The sequence below is a fragment of the Zootoca vivipara genome, chromosome 11, assembly GCF_965207765.1.
Source record: "Zootoca vivipara chromosome 11, rZooViv2.hap1.1, whole genome shotgun sequence".
Classification (NCBI taxonomy): domain Eukaryota; kingdom Metazoa; phylum Chordata; class Lepidosauria; order Squamata; family Lacertidae; genus Zootoca; species Zootoca vivipara.
The window spans coordinates 26,214,482-26,234,363 of record NC_142594.1 but is presented as its reverse complement, the minus strand read 5'-3'; the positions used below and the strand labels follow the sequence as shown (position 1 = coordinate 26,234,363).

General features: G+C 43.0%; 1 long non-coding RNA gene across 1 annotated transcript in view; it reads left to right on the top strand.

The window, feature by feature from the left end:
• LOC118092001 (uncharacterized) overlaps positions 1–19,882 on the top strand; it is a 43,418-nt gene that overhangs the window by 9,344 nt on the left and 14,192 nt on the right. Inside the window, exon 2 of the long non-coding RNA XR_015946366.1 lies at positions 12,598–12,691. This is a non-coding gene — a long non-coding RNA (uncharacterized LOC118092001). The remainder of the gene's footprint in view (positions 1–12,597; positions 12,692–19,882) is intronic.

Below are 19,882 nucleotides of genomic sequence, written 5' to 3'. Positions count from 1 at the left end.
AGGGTTGGAGGGGGTTGAAGACCCATTACCAGTGCTCTTAAAAAAATGTTTAGGGGTACTCTCATTTTCCTACTCATATTGAAATACTGCCCCTCAATGAGGCCAAACTTAGATTCACAAAATGTTTAGGGGTATGCGTATCCCCAGAAAAAAAGCACTGCCGATTACTATTTATACAGCAGAGTCCCTCCAGTGTCCTAAAACCGCCCAATCAGCACGAAGTGGGAGCTTTTTGCCCACTATATGCTCCAAAGGTAAACATTGAAAACACGAGAGTTTCAAGAGAACAGTGTGCAGGTTCTGCTACACAGGAACTTAACAGAAAACATAATTTAAGTCAGGCTGAAAGAAGACATTGCAGCACTCCAAATAATTTCCCAAGTATGTGCACAGGAAATAGTAGATCAAGCTGAAAGACAACACATGGAGATCTGCATTGGTTTCTGCAACACATCCCTAATTGTTATGATTGTATAATTTATGTGCAACACATCCCTAATTGTTATGTATTGTATAAACTTAGAAGCTTGTGAAGGGGTGTGATTGTGACTATCGTGGTTATGCACTATACAATGGCAATCCCATTCCCTGCACTGAACATGCTTCTACCACATCTGCAACCCAAATCCTATGTGCAATTACTTGGCAGCAAGTCAGCTCCACTTAATCCAATAGGGTTTACTCCAAATCTGTACATAGCTTGTATCCTTAGAAATCGAATGATCAGCCAAGTTTGGCTTCTAGTAGGAATCCAGCGTGCTGTCAAGGGCAGGCTGGGGATCACCTGCAAAACTTCAGCTCCACAGTCACTGGGAATAGATTGATTAACCAAATTGTTTGGAGTGGCAATTACAGATTGGAGGTGGAGGTGGGGAGGAAAGAGAAATAGATATGGGGAGCAAAGCAAGGAGCAAAGAAGCAGTCAACTTCCCTCTGGGAGCCTAAACATTTGTATGGTTGTAGTAAGCTGTAGTTTGGCTTACCATGACATGTGAACGAGACCCAAGTGTTATGCCTTAACTATAGCTATCCTGTTGCAGTTCAACCAACTAGAAACTACAATTTGCCCATGTTGAAGTCACTTTGTTTCAAGAATATTATATATAGTTTTTCAACTCCCTTGGGCAGGAGTGCCAACTTGAATAAGATATTGGGGGACCCAGGTAAGCCCCACGCTGCATAATTGATCACATGATACAGTGTGCACACACTATTTGAATGGCAATGCCCATCAACTTTGGGGAGGGGGGCAGACCCCACAGATATTTTATCAGGGGTGTGTGTGAAGACCCCTCAGCCCCTAGGAGTTGGCTCCTATGTCCTTGAGTGTTAACTTGCTATCATTTTAAAACCTATTTTTAGTTCCTGTTGTAAGGTTGTAAATGGCCTTCAGACATTTGTGAAAAGTGATTCATAAAATAATAATAATAATAATAATTCTATTATTTCCATTCCCACAACTGTATAAAGCTGAATCACCATAGGTTCTTTTGTCCTATACAAGACAGTATTCCTACTTAAGTTCCTGATATAGTTCTCTCTTTTTTTTGCTTTTTCTACGGTAGGTTTCTAGCACCAGCTGTTTTAGTTGCTTCTTCATTTCTCTCTTTGCAACTTGTACAAAAATCTGTCTGAATTTCCCTTATTACTCACATTATCTCTTGTCTTTCTGTGTAAGCCCTTGCAGACCTAATTTGGTTTATTATTTCCTTGAGCTATGAACCTACTTTCAGTCTTTAGTTTGAAAAGTGACTACAGCTTTGTTCTTTTCTTTTTTTAAAAAAAAAAACCCTATGCAACTAAATGAGGAAGCTGGTGGTAGGGTAATGAATTTCTAAAATTATTTCAAGGCAGTAAACCCACACCAAATGAAGTTACCATCTGTTATACAGACAACAATAACTAAATAACACAATTACTATGTACATTTTAAGCTGAGTATGTTCAGCCATTGTTTTCCCTACTTTGAATGTAAGTTTCCTTGGCACAAACAAGAGACTGAATATTGCTGCATTGGTTCAATTCACATATAAACACCAAAACAGTCTGGCACGTGGGATCGTTTATGTAGGCTCACATATTATCCCTCTTCTCAGTCACTGTAGTTTGCCATGATATCCCAATTGGGACAATAAGGTTAGTTCTAACTTCATAATAATGGTTTGCAAACTATGGATTCAAATTAGGCTTTGGAACAGTATTTTCAGTTAAGACATCACAGAAAACTGCAGTGGTCTAGCAAACAAACAGGAAATGGGAGAGTTAATGCATAAAGACTGTTGGATTGAAGAGTCTTCAGGGGCACAGCCAGGCATAGCATATGAATTAAATAATTAAATAATTGGGTAAAATAGAATAAATGCTGGAAACTTTTCCCATAGAGGAGTTTCTCCATTGTCTTTTTTTGGGGAGGGTTCCATTTTCGGAACCATACAAAATGCCTGATTCAGAGAAAGGGGTGAACTTCCCTCCACCAGCCTCTGTTCCAGTGTCTCAGCCTCCTCAGTCCTCTTCTTCCTCCTCATCTTCCTCCATTGCCTGCCAACCCCAGCCAGAACCCAATGGCATCTCAAGGCTCGTGACAGATATTCAGTCCCGAAACATTTATTTCAGTGCTGTATGGCAAACTTGCTGCCACAAGTATCAACCTAATCTAGACCTTAGAAGGTGCTACCAAATTAGCACCCAAAAAACTATGGGTTAAAAACACAGGTTGGGGCCTTTAGCCATGGCATAGCAGCTAATGAGGCTTCCCTTGGTAATAACATCATCCCAAAACACATCTGCCAGATGACATTGATTGCCACTACAAAATAGGAGCCTCCAAGGCCACATTCTCCCCAGCAGTCTGCTGGTCCCCTTCCCGGATAGAGGCCATGTGTATGATACCAGTGGTGTATGGTTTTCAGAGAATTTCCCTGTGCATTGGCTGATACCAAGAAGAGGAACATTATATACCATATGGCACTAACCTTTTGTGTCTAGCAGTTCCCCCAAGTCTGTTTTCTGTGCTATTTTGAGACCCATCTCAATTATTTGTGGAGAGATGGAAGAACAGATTATAAATTTTTAGAGATCAGCCCTTTGCAGCCGATCACATTTCTGAATGCATGAGCTCATCCCAGTGGGCTTCTTCCCTTACAAGGGTTATATCAACTAGCAGAGAAACTGATAGCTGTTCAGCTCTTGTAACCCATATTAAATTGTGAGTAGCATTATTTAAGAATACCTGAAGAATGGAGTAGGGATTTTGTTGGGGTTTTTTAGTGCTGTATTGAAACCTATGGGATAGAAGGGTTGTAGAAAAACAAAGAGAGCAGGAGAATTGCTTCATGACTGAGCCCATTGCATTGCAAGCCATTGGTTCGATCAACGGCATCTTCAGACAGAAACTGTCAGGTAGCAAATGAGCAGCTTGTTTTGCTCCAGGTGGGCATCATGTTATTTATTATATTGCCCCCTAGTTTCTGCATGTAGAACTGTTTTGATTTCTCCATTGTTGGTCTGGTAGCATCTGATCAAGCCTCTGTTATCATGCCATGCTTGGTTTTCCTGTGTCATATATCTAACCATGCTCAGACCTCGGGGGGGGGGACACCCTCCCTCTTGCATTGTTATCTGTGGCCTGGGGACCTGGCCTCGCCGTTATATTTGCACGTCATCCATAACCATTTCATGTAGCATACCATATACATTAGTATACATAATATACATGCTATATTATACATTATATAACACCATACTTTAAAAGCAGACACACCTCTCAAAAAAGAGCTCTGGGAACTGTAGTTTGTTAAAGGTAGATTTGTTAAAGTAAACTACACTTCCCAGAATTCTTTTTTGGGGGGGTGTTTAATTTATGGTGTGTATGCAGCCATGATTGGGACCCAGGTGGCGCTGTGGGACCCAGGTGGCGCTGTGGGTTAAACCACTGAGCCTAGGGCTTGCTGATCAGAAGGTCGGCGGTTCAAATCCCTGTGATGGGGTGAGCTCCCATTGCTCGGTCCCAGCTCCTGCCAACCTAGCAGTTCGAAAGCACGTCAAAATGCAAGTAGATAAATAGGAACCGCTACAGCGGGAAGGTAAACGGCGTTTCCGTGTGCTGCTCTGGTTCGCCAGAAGTGGCTTTGTCATGCTGGCCACATGACCGGGAAGCTATACGCCGGCTCCCTCGGCCAATAATGCGAGATGAGCGCGCAACCCCAGAGTCGGTCACGACTGGACCTAATGGTCAGGGGTCCCTTTACCTTTTTTATGCAGCCATGATTAGATTCACCCATTATTATTATTTTTTTACACCTTCATTCAGAAGTTTACCATTCAAGTTGTGCCCAAGCGATCAATAAAGTTGAAAGTGTGGATTTGGGTGTGAGTTTAGCTGACCAGATAGATGCACAGCCTAACCTGCATCGAGACCAGGTTGCTTCTGCCACCAGTAGAGTAAACGATACTTGTTTGCAGTAGTCTAACTTTGATATAGGGCAGCTTCTGACTGATATCTAGACAGCTACTTGAGTAGGAAGCATTCTTTATTTCTTTTAAGGCAGTGGCATGGAGATTGATGACCCCTATAAAACCTAAAAAGGTCACCCAGATAAATTATTATTTATTGTTATTAGGGAAGTTTTTAATGTTTGATATTTTATTGTGTTTTTAATATTCTGTTGGGAGCCACCCAGATGGGTGAGGTATAAATATGTTGTTGTTGTTGTTGTTGTTGTTGTTGTTGTTGTTGTTGTTGTTGTTGTTAAAATTTATATAAAATGGGACCAGGCACCATAAACTGGGACATTTTGTCATTATTTAATAAATGTACCACTCCACCTTTCTTAACATATAGGTAAGCCAAAAAATAATTTTTGACTGAAAAAAGCCATTAGTATAAAAACTTTAAAAGACCATGTTGAAGAAGGCCAGCTATCACCAGGATATCCACATGAAACAGCCTTTGAAAATGAGGAGGTGTTGGCCTCTTTATAAAAAGCCTGCAATATCAGAGAATGGTAAGGCTTCCTTAGCAGTTAAACCTATTGGGGGGAGGGGGAGTTATGACATAAAAGATCCATAGGTTGGGCCAGGGTCCCACACAATGCTCTAGAGCAGGGGTGAGCAACCTTTTTCAGCCGTGGCCGGTCCACCGTCCCTCAGACCATGTGGTGGGCCAGACTATTTTTTTTGGGGGGGGGGGTGAACGAATTCCTATGCCCCACAAATAAACCAGAGACGCATTTTAAATAAAAGGACATATTCTACTCATGTAAAAACACGCTGATTCCCAGACCACCCGCGGACTGGATTGAGAAAGCAATTGGGCCGCATCCGGCCCCCAGGCCTTAGGTTGCCTACCCCTGCTCTAGAGGGCGCTGGGCCCACATGCACATCATATATTTAAAGTGCTATGTTACCACTTTAAACAGACATGGCTTCCCCAAAGTATCCTGGGAATTGTAGTTTGTTAAGGGTGGTGAGAGTTGCTCGGAGACCCTTATTCCCCTTAAAGAGCTACAATTCCCAGAGTTCCCTGTAAAGTGGAATTGATTGTGAAAACTCTGGAAAATGTAGTTCTGGAAGAGAAATAGAGGCCTCCTAAAATCTGTCATCACCTTTAACAAACTACTGCTCCCATAATTCCTTAGGGGAAGCCATGACTGTTTCAAGTGCTATTATATACAGTAGTTAAATAGAACGGAGCATTCAAAGCTTATTTACCGGTAGTTCTTGAGCATCAATAGAACTATAAATCCCTCTGCTGGTCAGTTTATTGCATTGCATGTGTTAATCCCATGCAAGCAGCAGGTTTTAAAAAGTTAAATGATGGAAAATGCTTTCACTCAATACGGAGTGTTGCTTGTATATGCAAAAGCCCATTACGAATTGTAGGCTGAATTGTAGGTGGAGTAGGTGAAAAAAACAGAGATTTCAGCAAGGCAACATTTTGAACAATGTTCTGGGTACTCAAAAACTGCATTTGGCTAGCATTCTACTATATTATTATTATTATTAGAATTTATATACCGCCCTATACCCAGGGGTCTCAAGACGGTTCACAAAATAAAATCATGCTAAAATCAGCAGCATTAACAATATAACTTGGATGGAAACACAGCATGTAGAGATTTTTGAAACCTGAAGAGGTATATAAATGATTTTAAATAGGTCCAGCAACAATTCAATGCAGCCAATGTAAGCGACATTTCTAGTTGCCAGAGACTTTGTGAGGTGCCAGATATTGCTCAACAATTGCTGCTGAGGCAATAGCGTAAAGGAGAAACATACTTTCAATGGTACAAAATAAGGAATATTTTTCAATTTCCCAATAAATAGAGGTATGTCAAAGGTGCAGCCCGGACACTGAGATCCAGTGCCGAGGGCCTTCTGGCAGTTCCCTTACTGCGAGAAGCAAAGCTACAGGGAACCAGGCAGATGGCCTTTTCGGTAGTGGCACCCACCCTGTGGAACCGCCCTCCCATCAAAGGTCAGAGAGATAAACAACTACCTGACATTTAGAAAATATCTAAAGGCAGCCCTGTTTAGGGAAGTTTTTAATCTGTGATTTTTAAATGTATTTTAATGTGTGTTGGAAGCCGCCCAGAGTGGCCGGGGGTGGGGCGGTCAGATGGGCAGGATAAACTCAAGCTCATATCATGTTAACTCAAGCTCATATCATGTTAAAAACTGTGCTGGTATTCTCTTTTTTAAAAAAATGTAACGTAGAAAGTACCCCAGAATTCCATACGCTTACTTCACTAGAAAGTACTTATTCACATAATACATAATGAATTCATGGAATTTGTTGCCACACAATGCTAACTGCTAGTTTAGGTGGTTTCCAAAGAGATTAGACAAATTCCCAGCTATTCATTTTCATGGCCATATGCAACATATGATTTCAGAGGCAGTGTATCTTTGACCAGCAACAATGGGAGAGATCTTTTTCTTCATTCCCAGCTTGCAGGTTTCCCCAAAATGACTGGTTGACCACTGGGGAAAACAGGATGTTGGACTTGATGGACTTTTGGTCTGATCCAGAAGATGAAGAACCTATAGCTAGTGATCGGTGAATAAGTTAGTTTCACTTTCTGTCCATTTTTCATTTTTCCAATCTTGAATTCAGTTCTCTACATTTCAATAGTACCTTGAGAATTTTTTTTAAGTCCTTTTACAAATTCATCAGCATTTTAATGCAAAAGTTTTAGTAAAGTTTATCTTAGACTGTACCACTTCAGGTTCTAAATGTGTACGTACGTTTTAATGCCCCCTTTGAAGGCAAAATTCCATATAGAATCCTTGAGAAGGCTGAGTCCTTCTCAAAGACATGCTAGTCATAGAATCATAGAACCATAGAATTTTAGCGTAGGAAGGGACTCTCAGGGTCATCTAGTCCAACTCCCTGCAATGCAGGAATCTTAGCAAAGCATACATGAAAGATGTCCATCCTGCTTTTAAAGCTCTAAGGAAGGAGAGTCCACAACCTCACGATCGAGTCTGTTCCACTGTCAGATAGCTTTTACTGGCAGAAAGCTCTTTCTGATGTTTAGTTGCAGGGCCGTCTTTAGCACATCGGGCGCCCTGGTGCAGGGATCCCTCGGGCGCCCCCCACCCCAACTCTTAAAAAAAACAAACTCTGCACCTCCAGCTCTTCCCCTCCATTTTTTTAAAAAAGGAAAGCTGTTACCTTCCTTGGAGGAGCATGCCGTCTCCCCCGAGCAGAGAGGCCCGGCGTCCCGGCCCCACGGAGCCAGCAGGGAGAGCCCCACTCCTGCAGTCCGGAGCCCTCCCCCGGCAGCGGAGGCCAGATGGGCGCCATGGAGCCAGCGGGGAGAGTCCTAGACTGTGGGAAGGCATCCAAGCCTTCCCGCCAACAGGAATGCCAATGAAGCACAGCGCCGGGGTGAGGGATGACCCTGGCACTGCAGAGTGGAACAGGGTCCTAGTGCCCCTGCTCCGCTCGCTTACCTCCCTGAGCGGAGATCCTGAGCGGCGCGGCTGGCGGAGGGAAAAGGGAGGCCGCCGCGCAGCTCCTCCACTTGCTGGGGCGCCCCTCAGTGCCCCCCTGAGTGCCCAGGCGCCCTGGCACCCCACGCCACTGGAGTCAATGGGCGAGCCGGCCCTGTTTAGTTGGAATCATGTGGCCCTGTTTAGTTGGTTTAGTCATGTGGCCCTGTTTAGTTGGAATCTCCTTTCTTGTATTTCAAATCTATTGGTTTGGGTCCTACTCTCCAGGGCAGGAGACAACAAGCTTGCTCCATTTTCCATGTGACAGCCCTTTAGATATTTAAAGATGGCTATCATATTTCCTCTCAATCTCCTCTTTTCCCGGCTAAACATAACCAGCTCCCTCAACCATTCCTCATAAGGCTTCGCTCCCAGACCCTTTCCCACCTTGGTTGCCCTTCTCTGCATATGTTGCAGCTTGTCAATATTCTTTTTTTTTTTTTGTACATACTTTTTATTAATTTTACAAAATACAAAAAAGCAAAAAAAAAAGGTACATACTTAAACCCCTTTTCCACCTCCTTCCTACCCACCCACATGGGTCCTCCCCTGCCACAGAAGTATCCCATGTATGTGAACAGTCAGAGATGGTCCATTTTATGCTTGGGTTTCTGTCCTCCCCCCCCTCCCCTGACCCCAAAGCCCCCCCCTGCCACCAGGGAGCTCCAGCAAACCAGGGCAGTACGCAGGAGGACATCCATCCAACCATCTATTGTCATACCAAAAAAAAGAGAGAAAAATAGAAATAGGAAAAAAGGGGAAAAAAAAAAGAGGAAGAGCGAAGAAAGAAAAAAGAAAAAACAATACAAAACAAAAAAATTTCTTGCATTCATAATTGTAAAACCATATTTTGTGGGCTTCCCCTCCCCCCCCCTTCCCCGGTTTTCATCCCTTTTTTATCATCTGCAACAGTTTCTTACTTTATAAAAATACACCTTTGCATCTTATACAACTTATAAATCAATTGTTAACATTTTCATCTAATATTCAAATCACTGAGAAATCAAACTCCCATTTTCTCTTCCCGTGCCTAATTTTTTGTTTTTTCTCCCTCTATAAGCCTCCATATTTTCACATTTTCCAAAATCCATTCACTTTTAAAACTATAACTATTCTCAATTTAACCTTACATCCCCGATTGCCGGCTTCCCCCCCCCAATCCAGCAAATTCCAAAATCAGCAGACCAGTTATAAACCTGTTAATCCATCCTTAATCACAACATCACTTTCCCTTCACCCCACCCCCTGTTTACAGTCTTTTGTCATCCAGGCCACCATACAGGACCCCTGAATTTCTTCTCTTCTCTGCATATTTTTTCCTTCTTCCCTGTGGGCGTTCTGGAGTTCCAATGATACCAATCGTGCCCCCCTCAAAAGCAGGGCACTCCATCCAACTTTTTGTAGAGTAGAGTCATCATTTTTTTCGTGGTGTGCTTCATTTTGTGTTGAATCATCACAATCCTCATCTTCTTCTTTTCCTTCCCCATCATTGTCATTCTCACATTCATCTTTTTCAGTGTCCAAAGCTTCATCTCCTAAAAAATCATATTCCGCCATCACCTCCTGGAATTTTTCCTGTAACTCTTGCCGTCGTGTCTCCTCTTGACATAACTCTATTCTTGTTTCCCACATTAAGGTCAAAACAGACCGCTGGAACTCAGGGGAACACTTTTTTGTTGACATATTTCAGTCCTGCCAAGGTCAAAACTTGTCACGTGGGGTGGAATATGATCACAGTTTATTTTTCGACTCCATTTTAACAAGCTGGCTGCATTCTTCAAGTCTTATTAACCATAAAGTTCGAACTCACATTTCACAAACACTTAAGCCAAAAAAGAGTTTCCACAAAGTCCAGAAATACAAAGTGAAGTAAAATTTGACTCATAAATCCTGACAACTCACTGGGTTGTCTGGGCTGCCGGCTCCCGAGTGGAAAGGTTTTTTTTCTTAGGCTGTACCTCTTATTGCAGGGCATCATAAACCGCAGTCTCTCTCCCCTTTTCACCCTGCATCAAAGGGGAGATTCTCTTTGATGCCTTTGAGGGATCCTTTGAATTGTAAATCTTCTGTTTATGGCCTCGGGTTTCTATTTACTGTCTCTTTTGTTGCCGTGGGGGGGGGGGTGGCTTCCTCTTTTCTCCCCTCTCTCCCAGATCCAAATTGTTTTATAATAATCCAAATCATGAGGTTACTTACAGTCTTTTCCAATCATTTTATTTTCGGAAGAATCCAGCGCTCTCCGCCTTCGGCTTGAAGCTTCTCCCTGCTAGAATAACGTTGCCGCTCAAAATGGCCCCCGCGACTTCTACCCTCCTCGCTCCGGAGCTCTTATTAGAGCTAGCCGAAGAGTTGGGGAGTCCGGATTGGGTCTGTGCCGAGCAAATTGCCCTCGGGACGCCCTTCCCGAGGTTCTAAGGGGCGCAGCGTCGCTCTCGCTGCCCTCCCCACTCCTAGCAGAGACGGGCCGTCTCGGAGACGAGACGAAACCCCGCCGATCGACGCTGGCGCTGAATCCGGAAGCCCGCAGCTTGTCAATATTCTTCTTAAATTGCGGTGCCCCAAAAAGACAAATATGTGATCTGCCCCTTATATCCTAAAGCAGTACGACCGAAACAACAAATTACGCACCTAGTCCTGATGAACAGCTCCTATGTTGCAGAAATATTGAAAGCTACCATTGTCATTGCATCTATTGCAGTGATGTGGAATATATAAATCTCATCATATAGCAAAGATGCCAGCCATTGGGGTGGCATGTCCTCAGTCTTGTTTGTAATTGGCATCTGCGTTGTACCCCTCTCGAGTCGTGCTTCAAAACAATGCTGTCTAACCACAAGTACTATCTCTGAGCAATAAGTAAAATATAGCCATAATATCAAGCCGGTTCTCAAACTCTAGGTGGCAGCTTATTCCATCATTTTTTCTCAGATGAAAGCATCAGTATGAAAGCGGTAGTATGTATACTATAGTTTATGCTTCTGACTGTTTATGAAAAAGTAAAACTATGGAAAAAAGCATGGCAGTCTGAGTTACAAGCATCAGTTTAATTTGTACACATTATGTGGCAAACACTACAAGTGCTACTTCAGGGTGGGTTAGAACAAGGCTTTTGGCACAGTATATTTACTGTGAACCTAAGATTTTAGATCAGGTGTGAACAAGGTCGATGAGGATCTGTTGGTAGTTTTTTGAGCAATTCCCCACCCACTAGACCTCCAAATCTGGTTGCTAAAATGGAGAAAGCTGGGGAGAAACTGAGTGCATTTGCAGTGTAGAAAGACAGTGAACTGTGCTCAGGGAGGGGCCATATCTCAGTGGAAAAGCATCTGCCTTGCAGGTGGAAGGTCGCAGGTTGAATCCCTGGCATCTCTAGGTAGTGTTGGCATTGTCTGAAACCCTGGCCAGTCAGTGCAGATAATATTGTGCAAGAACAGAGGAACATTAAAAAAAATTGTGCAAGATGGACCAATGGACTGACTCAGTACAAGGCAGCTTTCTATATTTCAGATACTGAAAACAAATCCTGATCGGACCTTGCACTCGGGCACAACTAACACAATATTCCCCACATCTGAACGTGCCCTATAGAGCCCATCACAATTCCTGTTTCAGCTTCCCTGCTATTTGATGAAATATACTGTATGTCACTGTGGTCTAAACCACTGAGCCTCTTGGGATTGCCGATCGGAAGGTCAGCAGTTCGAATCCCCACGATGGAGTGAGCTCCCATTTCTCTGTTCCAGCAGTTCAAAAGCACACCATTGCAAGTGGATAAACAGGTACTGCTGTGGTGGGAAGGTAAACGGTGTTTCTGTGCACTCTGGTTTCCGTCACAGTGTTCCATTGTGCCAGAAACGGTTTAGTCATGCTGGCCACATGACCTAGAAAACTCTCTGTACACAAATGCCGGCTCCCTTGGCCTGAAAAGCGAGATGAGCGCTGCAACCCCATAGTCACTTTTGAATGGACTTCCCTGTCCAGGAGTCCTTTACCTTTTTACCTTTACCTTAGTAGCTGTAGTGTTGAAAATACCTCACAGAGTACTTTGCAAAAAACCAAACTTTTCTTCTTTTTGTTGCTTCATGAGCAAGGCTCAGAGCATTAGTTGCTACTGCTTATTCCCTATGTGAGATCATAATCCTTGCTTTTCAAATATCTTAATCTTTTTTCCATTGCTACCAGCTGGAATGTCAAAAACAAAGGATTACATCTCCACTAATGGAAGGCTTGCTCTCTTTCTCACAGTATTCAATGGGAGCTGTGAAAATTTGGTGCCACTGATATTACAGTGAAAGTTGCCCAGGAATATCTAGTGGCATTCAATGATAGTCTAGCCTGACACATTGTGAATTGGGCTGGCTCCTGACAACCACACTTGCCTGGAACTTAATGAACTCAATAGGTTATATCCAGCATGAGTCTTACTCAGAGTAGATGCACTGGGATTAATGCACAGGACAAATTTTATTCAAATAATTCAAACAAAGTGTACTCTGGGTGTACTCTGAGTTGGTTACAACCTAGTATGTGTGAATGTGTGTGTTTGAAGATATAAATATTTTCACTGACTTCTAACTTGAAGGTTCTCACTTTGACTTTTAGGCTTACAAGACTTAGGAGCAAGTGAAGGACCATCTACTCACATATGATCCTGTATCAGATGCCCAGTTCCAGGTATCCGCTTCTGGGTCGTAAGGTAGGTTATGACCAGCAGTACAGCCTTTGCAGTGGTGGTGCCCCGGTTCTGGGATGTTATCCTCAGGAATATTCAGCTGGCATCAGTGCTGTTGCCTTTCAAGCACTTAGTGAATACATTCCATAGCTGCCAAGTTATCCCTTTTTTACAGGGATTTTCCCTTATGCTGAATAGGCTTCCTCGCGAGAAAAGGGAAAACTTGGCAGCTATGATACATTCTTATGTCCTAAGCTTTTAATGATTAATTTTATTCCTGTCGTTTTCCTTTTTGCTGTTTTTTATCAATGTTTTGTAGGTTTTTTGTGCTGCTTTCATCTCCTGTTTTGTTGCAATCTTTGATTTTCTTTTTATGTTCCGGACTGCCTCATTTTGCTAATTATCTTCAGCTGAAAGTCCATCTAAAAAACTCTTAAAGAAAGAAAATAATTATATGAGGAAAACATTATGAAATAATACCAGCAATATTCTGTTTGCTCTCACCTGAAAGAAGCCAAATCTGGGTAGCAGAACCTAGAACATTTCATTGGTCTAGGGGAAAAAAGAAGGAGCATGCAACGTTCTTATCACTCAAGTACTGTTATTATCAGTAGCCCCTTAGTCATGTTGTTCTGATTCAAAATAAGCCATTTGTGGCTTAATAAGCTTAAAATTTTGAAAACAAACGTAGAAAGGGTGTATAAACAGGATAAAGATCTCAAGGAAAAAGTGAGGCAAAGCTTGTAAGCATAACAGGAAGTGGATGTGACACACTGGAACTTAACACTAAGGCTGTTGCCTATAAAAAGCTACATTTATTTCATAATTCTCATGTCACTCAGCAAGTGTTTCCTCTTTACTCCAGAGTATTATGAAACTTTCTATGGATTTGGATGTGGCATTCATACAGCTCTTTCCCGAAACCACATGCAGCACACAATGTATTCTTTGAGACAAAAGGTTGCTAATTCAGACTCAAATAAATGCCTGCAATAAAGTCAGTAAGTTGGTCCAAGAACCCACTGAGACCACAATCATAGCACCTTGTTCCTTGTGCACAGTTCTGGTTGCTGGTTTTTTTTTTGCTGTGGTTTAAGCTTTAATTAATTCAGCTTAATTGCAAGAGCTGATAATGAGCAACAACTCTGAGACTTGACACTTTTGAGAAACTCCAAGAGCAAGAACTGATTGGAAAGAAGCATGCATGCTTACTACTGTCCTGGCTCTCAATGGATGAAGAACTCGAACTTGGATTATGGTTTCTGACAAAAATCTTTAATGCTCAAATCAGAGTAGTACATAGGCAAGGCAAAGGTTAGAAGCCCAGCATGGCCCAGCTTTAGCGAGGCAAGGGAGAAGCATATTTGGAGTGGGCAAGCAAACAGGCACTTCTTCCAGTGTGCTGGGCCTGAGCCATCTGCTCAGAGTGGCATCTCCATGCCTTATGTGACAGGGGAGGGGGCAACACAGGCTCAGAGCCAGACTTGTACCCCAGCACCTCCTATGCAGGTGGAGACTCGCTGTTAGGGGAAGGTGGTTGGGAGAGTTCCTGTGGAGCCAACTGATCATGGCTGATGCCTAACCCACCTTCTTCTCCCAACAGTCTTCTGAGTCCCTCTCTGGGGTCTGATTCTGTGCCCCCATCTTCCTTCCCATACAACTCTGAAACCTCCTGAGGACTAGGCGAGGTCTGGCTCAACCTATTAATTCTCTCCCCGGGTTCATCCAAGTCCAGCTCCTCAAGCATCATCCTGACCTGACCAGCCTCTCCAGGACATTCTCATGAGGCTCATGACAACTACCCACTCTAGATTTTATCTTAGCATAATTTTAGTTAGGTCAGTAACCCTGAAAAAACTGACCATGGTATCTTGTTGGCTTAAAGTTCAGGCAAGAAACTGGAGACCAAAAATTCAATAGTTTCTTTCGGAAGTGTTTTTTTTTTACTACAAGGCTTTTCGCTGTGTTTAAACTTTCTCACTGTCAAAACACAGTTTGTTCCACTTGTTCTCTTTGCTATAGAAACAAAGCAAACTAAGAACTATTGTCTGTCCTTTAAATGGAATTATTTTACAGCCTTTGGTATCTTTCACATGATTTCTTTGTATAAACTGCTACAGTGTGATAGTTGCGCTTTTTAATTCATGTATCATTTCCCCTTGTTTCCTTGAGTCTTTAAAGTCCACTCCATGCACAGATGTTGCAATGCATTTTTAATTGGTAGGGGTATGTGTCTTCGAATTCAAGGAGGATTCCAGCTTTTTAAATATTGAAGGCCCACCATGCTATGTACACACACAGTAATCACTGGAAGCCATTGAGGTGATATTGCTGAAGGTAGACTAACTTAAACTGGTTTTGCAAGGACTTATAGCAATCGAAGCTGTATCCCACAGGAGCATTATCAACACTGCAGCAATGGACACACAATTGTCAATCAACTCCACAACCGATTGGATATTGCCCATAAAAAGCAACACCTACACACAATGTCCCATGCACACTTTTAGGAACATATTGCTTCTGGGTGAAAATGACTGGAGTGGAATCTGATAGTAAATTACAGTCTTGATTATCCATGGAGCAGTGTTAGATAAAATGTAGTAGGCAGTTACAGCAATAATATGTTATTATTTACCATATATCCTGGTCTTCTGCAGTTGCACTTGGAAGGGCTTACAAGAAAATCTACATAGGCATACATAAAATCCAATTAAAAACAGTCATTTAAAAGCAGTTAGTCAAACACATTATGGCTGCAACATGCTTACCTGGGAGTACCGTGGTACCTCGGAAGTTGAACGGTATCCGTTCTGGAAGTCCGTTCAATTTTCAAAACGTTTGGAAACCAAGGCGTGGCTTCCGATTGGCTGTAGGAAGCTTCTGCAGCCAATCAGAAGCCACGTCGGATGTTTGGGTTCCAAAGAACATTCACAAACTGGAACACTCACTCTGGCCAAAACATTTGACTCGCAAGGTGTTCAGGAGCCAAGGTACGACTGTAAATTGTTTAACATAGCTGCAACTGAGGCAACAGCCAATTTCATATGTCAAGTATTGAAAGCCTATTAAAACATTTGCAATTTCCGTGAAAAAGCGCTTAGAGAGTAGAACTGATGCAACTTAGCTGGAAGGACATGGTGCCACCACTGAAAAGGCCTCTTGCTCATGCATTGAGAGAAAGGCTTCATATGTAGGTCCATTTTGAAGCCCATCCAGCTCTGCATTGGGACCAAGTGTTCCTTAAGATCAGGCATCCCCAAACTGTGGCCCTCCAGATGTTTTGGCCTATAACTCCCATGATCCCTAGCTAACAGGACCAGTGGTCAGGGATGATGGGAATTGTAGTCCAAAACATCTGGAGGGCCGAAGTTTGGGGATGCCTGCTTAAGATAGTCCCAAGCCACTAAGGGCTGCCATGTTAAACCTAATACTTAGCACAGTTGTTGTTTAAGACACATACAATGGACCTGTAATAAACCATATTACATGTAATTATAATAAGTGTACATATCTGCCTTGCTCCAGCAATCCTTTTTCCTGCCTCCAAGGCATCTTCCATTCAGTAGACGAAACAAATTTGTGCAGGGAGAATTATTCCCAGTTACTCTTAGCCGAAAAAGGCTTGAAGAGTTAAATACTGTCTCATCTTCTCTCATATCCACCTGGCCAGTCTTTAGTCACGGAGGTGAAACCTAATCAGGACAGAGATCACGTAGCTTGTGGAAACTCAGCTTTAAATTACTAGGCAATGTTACTTGGTTTCTTTTCAGAGCTGAGCCAAAGGGAAGGTGAGATTCATCAGGTGTGAAAAGCCAGTCTCCTTCTGGTGAATGTCTGGGCTGGGGAGAGAGGTCCTGTACAAGGGGATAAATTCTTCTCCTAGAGCAAGAGTGGGCAACCTTTTAGCCTGCAAAGACTATATCCAATGGTGAGAGGTGCTCAGGTACGCTGCATGTCAGTGGCGTACATCTGCTCACAAAAATTCACCTAAGTGAGGCATCCCCAAACTCTGGCCCTCCAGATGTTTTGGCCTACAACTCCCATGATCCCTAGCTAACAGGACCAGTGGTTGGGGAAGATGGGAATTGTAGTCCAAAACATCTGGAGGGCCGAAGTTTGGGGATGCCTGACCTAAGTACTCGGCTTGACGGAGAGGAGAAGGGCAGACCAATCTCAACCCCAGAGGGAGGGCAGAAGCCAGACCAGTTCTTGCTGTCAAACGTGAGGAAGGGCAGACCTCACTTTGGAATGCAGGCATTGTGCTTGTGATAGCTGAGAGCTTTCAAGAGGAAGCATCACAGTCCGTATCCATTCCCGTCTTGAATAGGACACCTCAGGAGCAGCCCATCCCATTTTACTGTCTGGGGTGAAGTCTGGAGTCTACCAGAGCCTCACTTACTGGGGTTGCACAGCAGTACTGGCTTCCAGCGAGATCTCACGAGCTCTCATGCAAGATCTTCAAGATCTCATGAGAGTTCTCGTTCTCGTGTGGTATTTCTCCACCTGAGGCGGCTGCTTCAGTCTGCCTCATAGGCAGCCCAGCCCTGAGAAACCCATTTACGGCAGGATATGGAGCCAAGGGTGGCAGAGGTGGCAGGGAGCAAAGAGTAGCAGCAGAATCCTCTGACAGCTAACAATCCTGCTCTATTTACTGGTATTTCTTTAATATATGTGTGTTTCATATGGAAAAGGACATGCATTTTCAGACCATTTTTATAAACAAAGCAAAAAATGAAAAGGCAGAAATATGACAGCAGTAGCATGGTAAGAAAAATACGGAGTCATTCTAGTCCTTAATTTATTTATTTTTTAAAACACCTTTGTTATAGGCAAAGAAGTAAACATGCTAATGCAGTGCTAATGCAGTGTCTCAGATCACTGATTTGTCTGTCTGACAAATGGGTTGGCTGACCTGGCCTGTTCTAGATGGGTTTGTAGAGACGCAGAGCTTACAGTCCTTCAAATGTTACTAGACTACGACTCCCATACCTTGATTATTAATGTATATTGCATTCCCTTTCATGTGGAGATTTGCTTGGCTCCTTCCCTGCTGACAGAAATTGAAAACGTTTTCCTTGAAAAAGGCTTTTAAGATCCAGCTCTGCTGCTGTTTTTAATTATTTCAATTGCTACTTTTTATGGCTGCGCTATTGCGTCCATAATGCAACCTGTGGCTCTCTAGATGTTGCTGGACTCCGGCTTCCAGCATTCTTGGCCATTAGCCTTGATGGCTGGGATTCATGGACATTGTTGTTGTTTAGTCGTTTAGTCGTGTCCGACTCTTCGTGACCCCATGGACCATAGCACGCCAGGCACTCCTGTCTTGCACTGCCTCCCGCAATTTGGTCAAACTCATGTTTGTAGCTTCGAGAACACTGTCCAACCATCTTGTCCTCTGTCGTCCCCTACTCCTAGTGCCCTCAATCTTTCCCAACATCAGGGTCTTTTCCAAGGATTCTTCTCTTCTCATGAGGTGGCCAAAGTATTGGAGCCTGAGCTTCACGATCTGTCCTTCCAGGGAGCACTCAGGGCTGATTTCCTTAAGAATGGATAGGTTTGATCTTCTTGCAGTCCATGGGACTCTCAAGAGTCTCCTCCAGCACCATAATTCAAAAGCATCAATTCTTCGGCGATCAGCCTTCTTTATGGTCCAACTCTCACTTCCATACATCACTACTGGGAAAACCATAGCTTTAACTATACGGACCTTTGTCGGCAAGGTGATGTCTCTGCTTTTTAAGATGCTGTCTAGGTTTGTCATTGCTTTTCTCCCAAGAAGCAGGCGTCTTTTAATTTCGTGACTGCTGTCACCATCTGCAGTGATCAAGGAGCCCAAGAAAGTAAAATCTCTCACTGCCTCCATTTCTTCCCCTTCTATTTGCCAGGAGGTGATGGGACCAGTGGCCATGATCTTGGTTTTTTTGATGTTGAGCTTCAGACCATATTTTGCGCTCTCCTCTTTCACTCTCATTAAAAGGTTCTTTAATTCCTCCTCGCTTTCTGCCATCAAGGTTGTGTCATCTGCATATCTGAGGTTGTTGATATTTCTTCCGGCAATCTTAATTCCGGCTTGGGATTCATCTAGTCCAGCCTTTCGCATGATGAATTCTGCATATAAGTTAAATAAGCAGGGAGACAATATACAACCTTGTCGTACTCCTTTCCCAATTTTGAACCACTCAGTTGTTCCATATCCAGTTCTAACTGTAGCTTCTTGTCCCACATAGAGATTTCTCAGGAGACAGATGAGGTGATCAGGCACTCCCATTTCTTTAAGAACTTGCCATAGTTTGCTGTGGTCGACACAGTCAAAGGCTTTTGCATAGTCAATGAAGCAGACAATGAAGCATGGACATTAGCATCCAACAAAATCAGGAGGGCCCAAGTGAACCACCCCAGTCTTAAAGGAACAGATTCACAGTTTTAGGACACTCCTAGAACTACGGGAGGTACAAGCTGCAATCGCTCCAGACAGAGACAGTCTAGCAATTCTTTTCCATAATCTTGCAACCTTCAGATTAGAGTGTTCTAATGCTTTGAAGACAGTTCAGAGACTGCAAGAATAGCAAGATCATGATCAGATGCTTCTCCTTCAGGTGTCTCTGCCATCTGAGGAGAGACGAGTAGTTAGTGCCCACTCTGGTTTTATTATTTTTATTTATTAAAACACTTATATACCACCGTTTATCCAGTTTGGATCTCAAGGCAGCGTGCAACATAAATCAATGCATTTTTAGAATTAGCCAATCAACAGTTTTTAAAAGGCACAGCAACAACACAGCCCTTTTATCTATGTTGCTTCTATCTGTTCTTTAAAAAGTCAGTCTTCTATTCCGACCATATATTTTGATGGGGTGTTGTTGTTCTTGGGTTGTTTGTTTGGAACAGGCCCTGAAAATATTTGCCCATTTGTATTAAAGGCACATTAATCACTCTTGCCTGTTTCATTGTATTTTAAACATGTTGTAAACCAGCTTGGGAATTCCAGTTAGTAGGAGTGCAAATAATCCAACAGCATAAAATAATGCAAACCCCTTCACTCTTTCTCTTCTTTTTGGGCATACGTAGAGGAGAGCAAATGTGCTCTGGTTACCTGTGTCACCACCAGTCTAGAAAGCAGTGACCTTATTCTGACTGGTTATGCTTGCCTGCAGTGACACCAGCAGACTCACTACATAGAATCATAGATTATAGAGTTGTAAGGTACCCTGA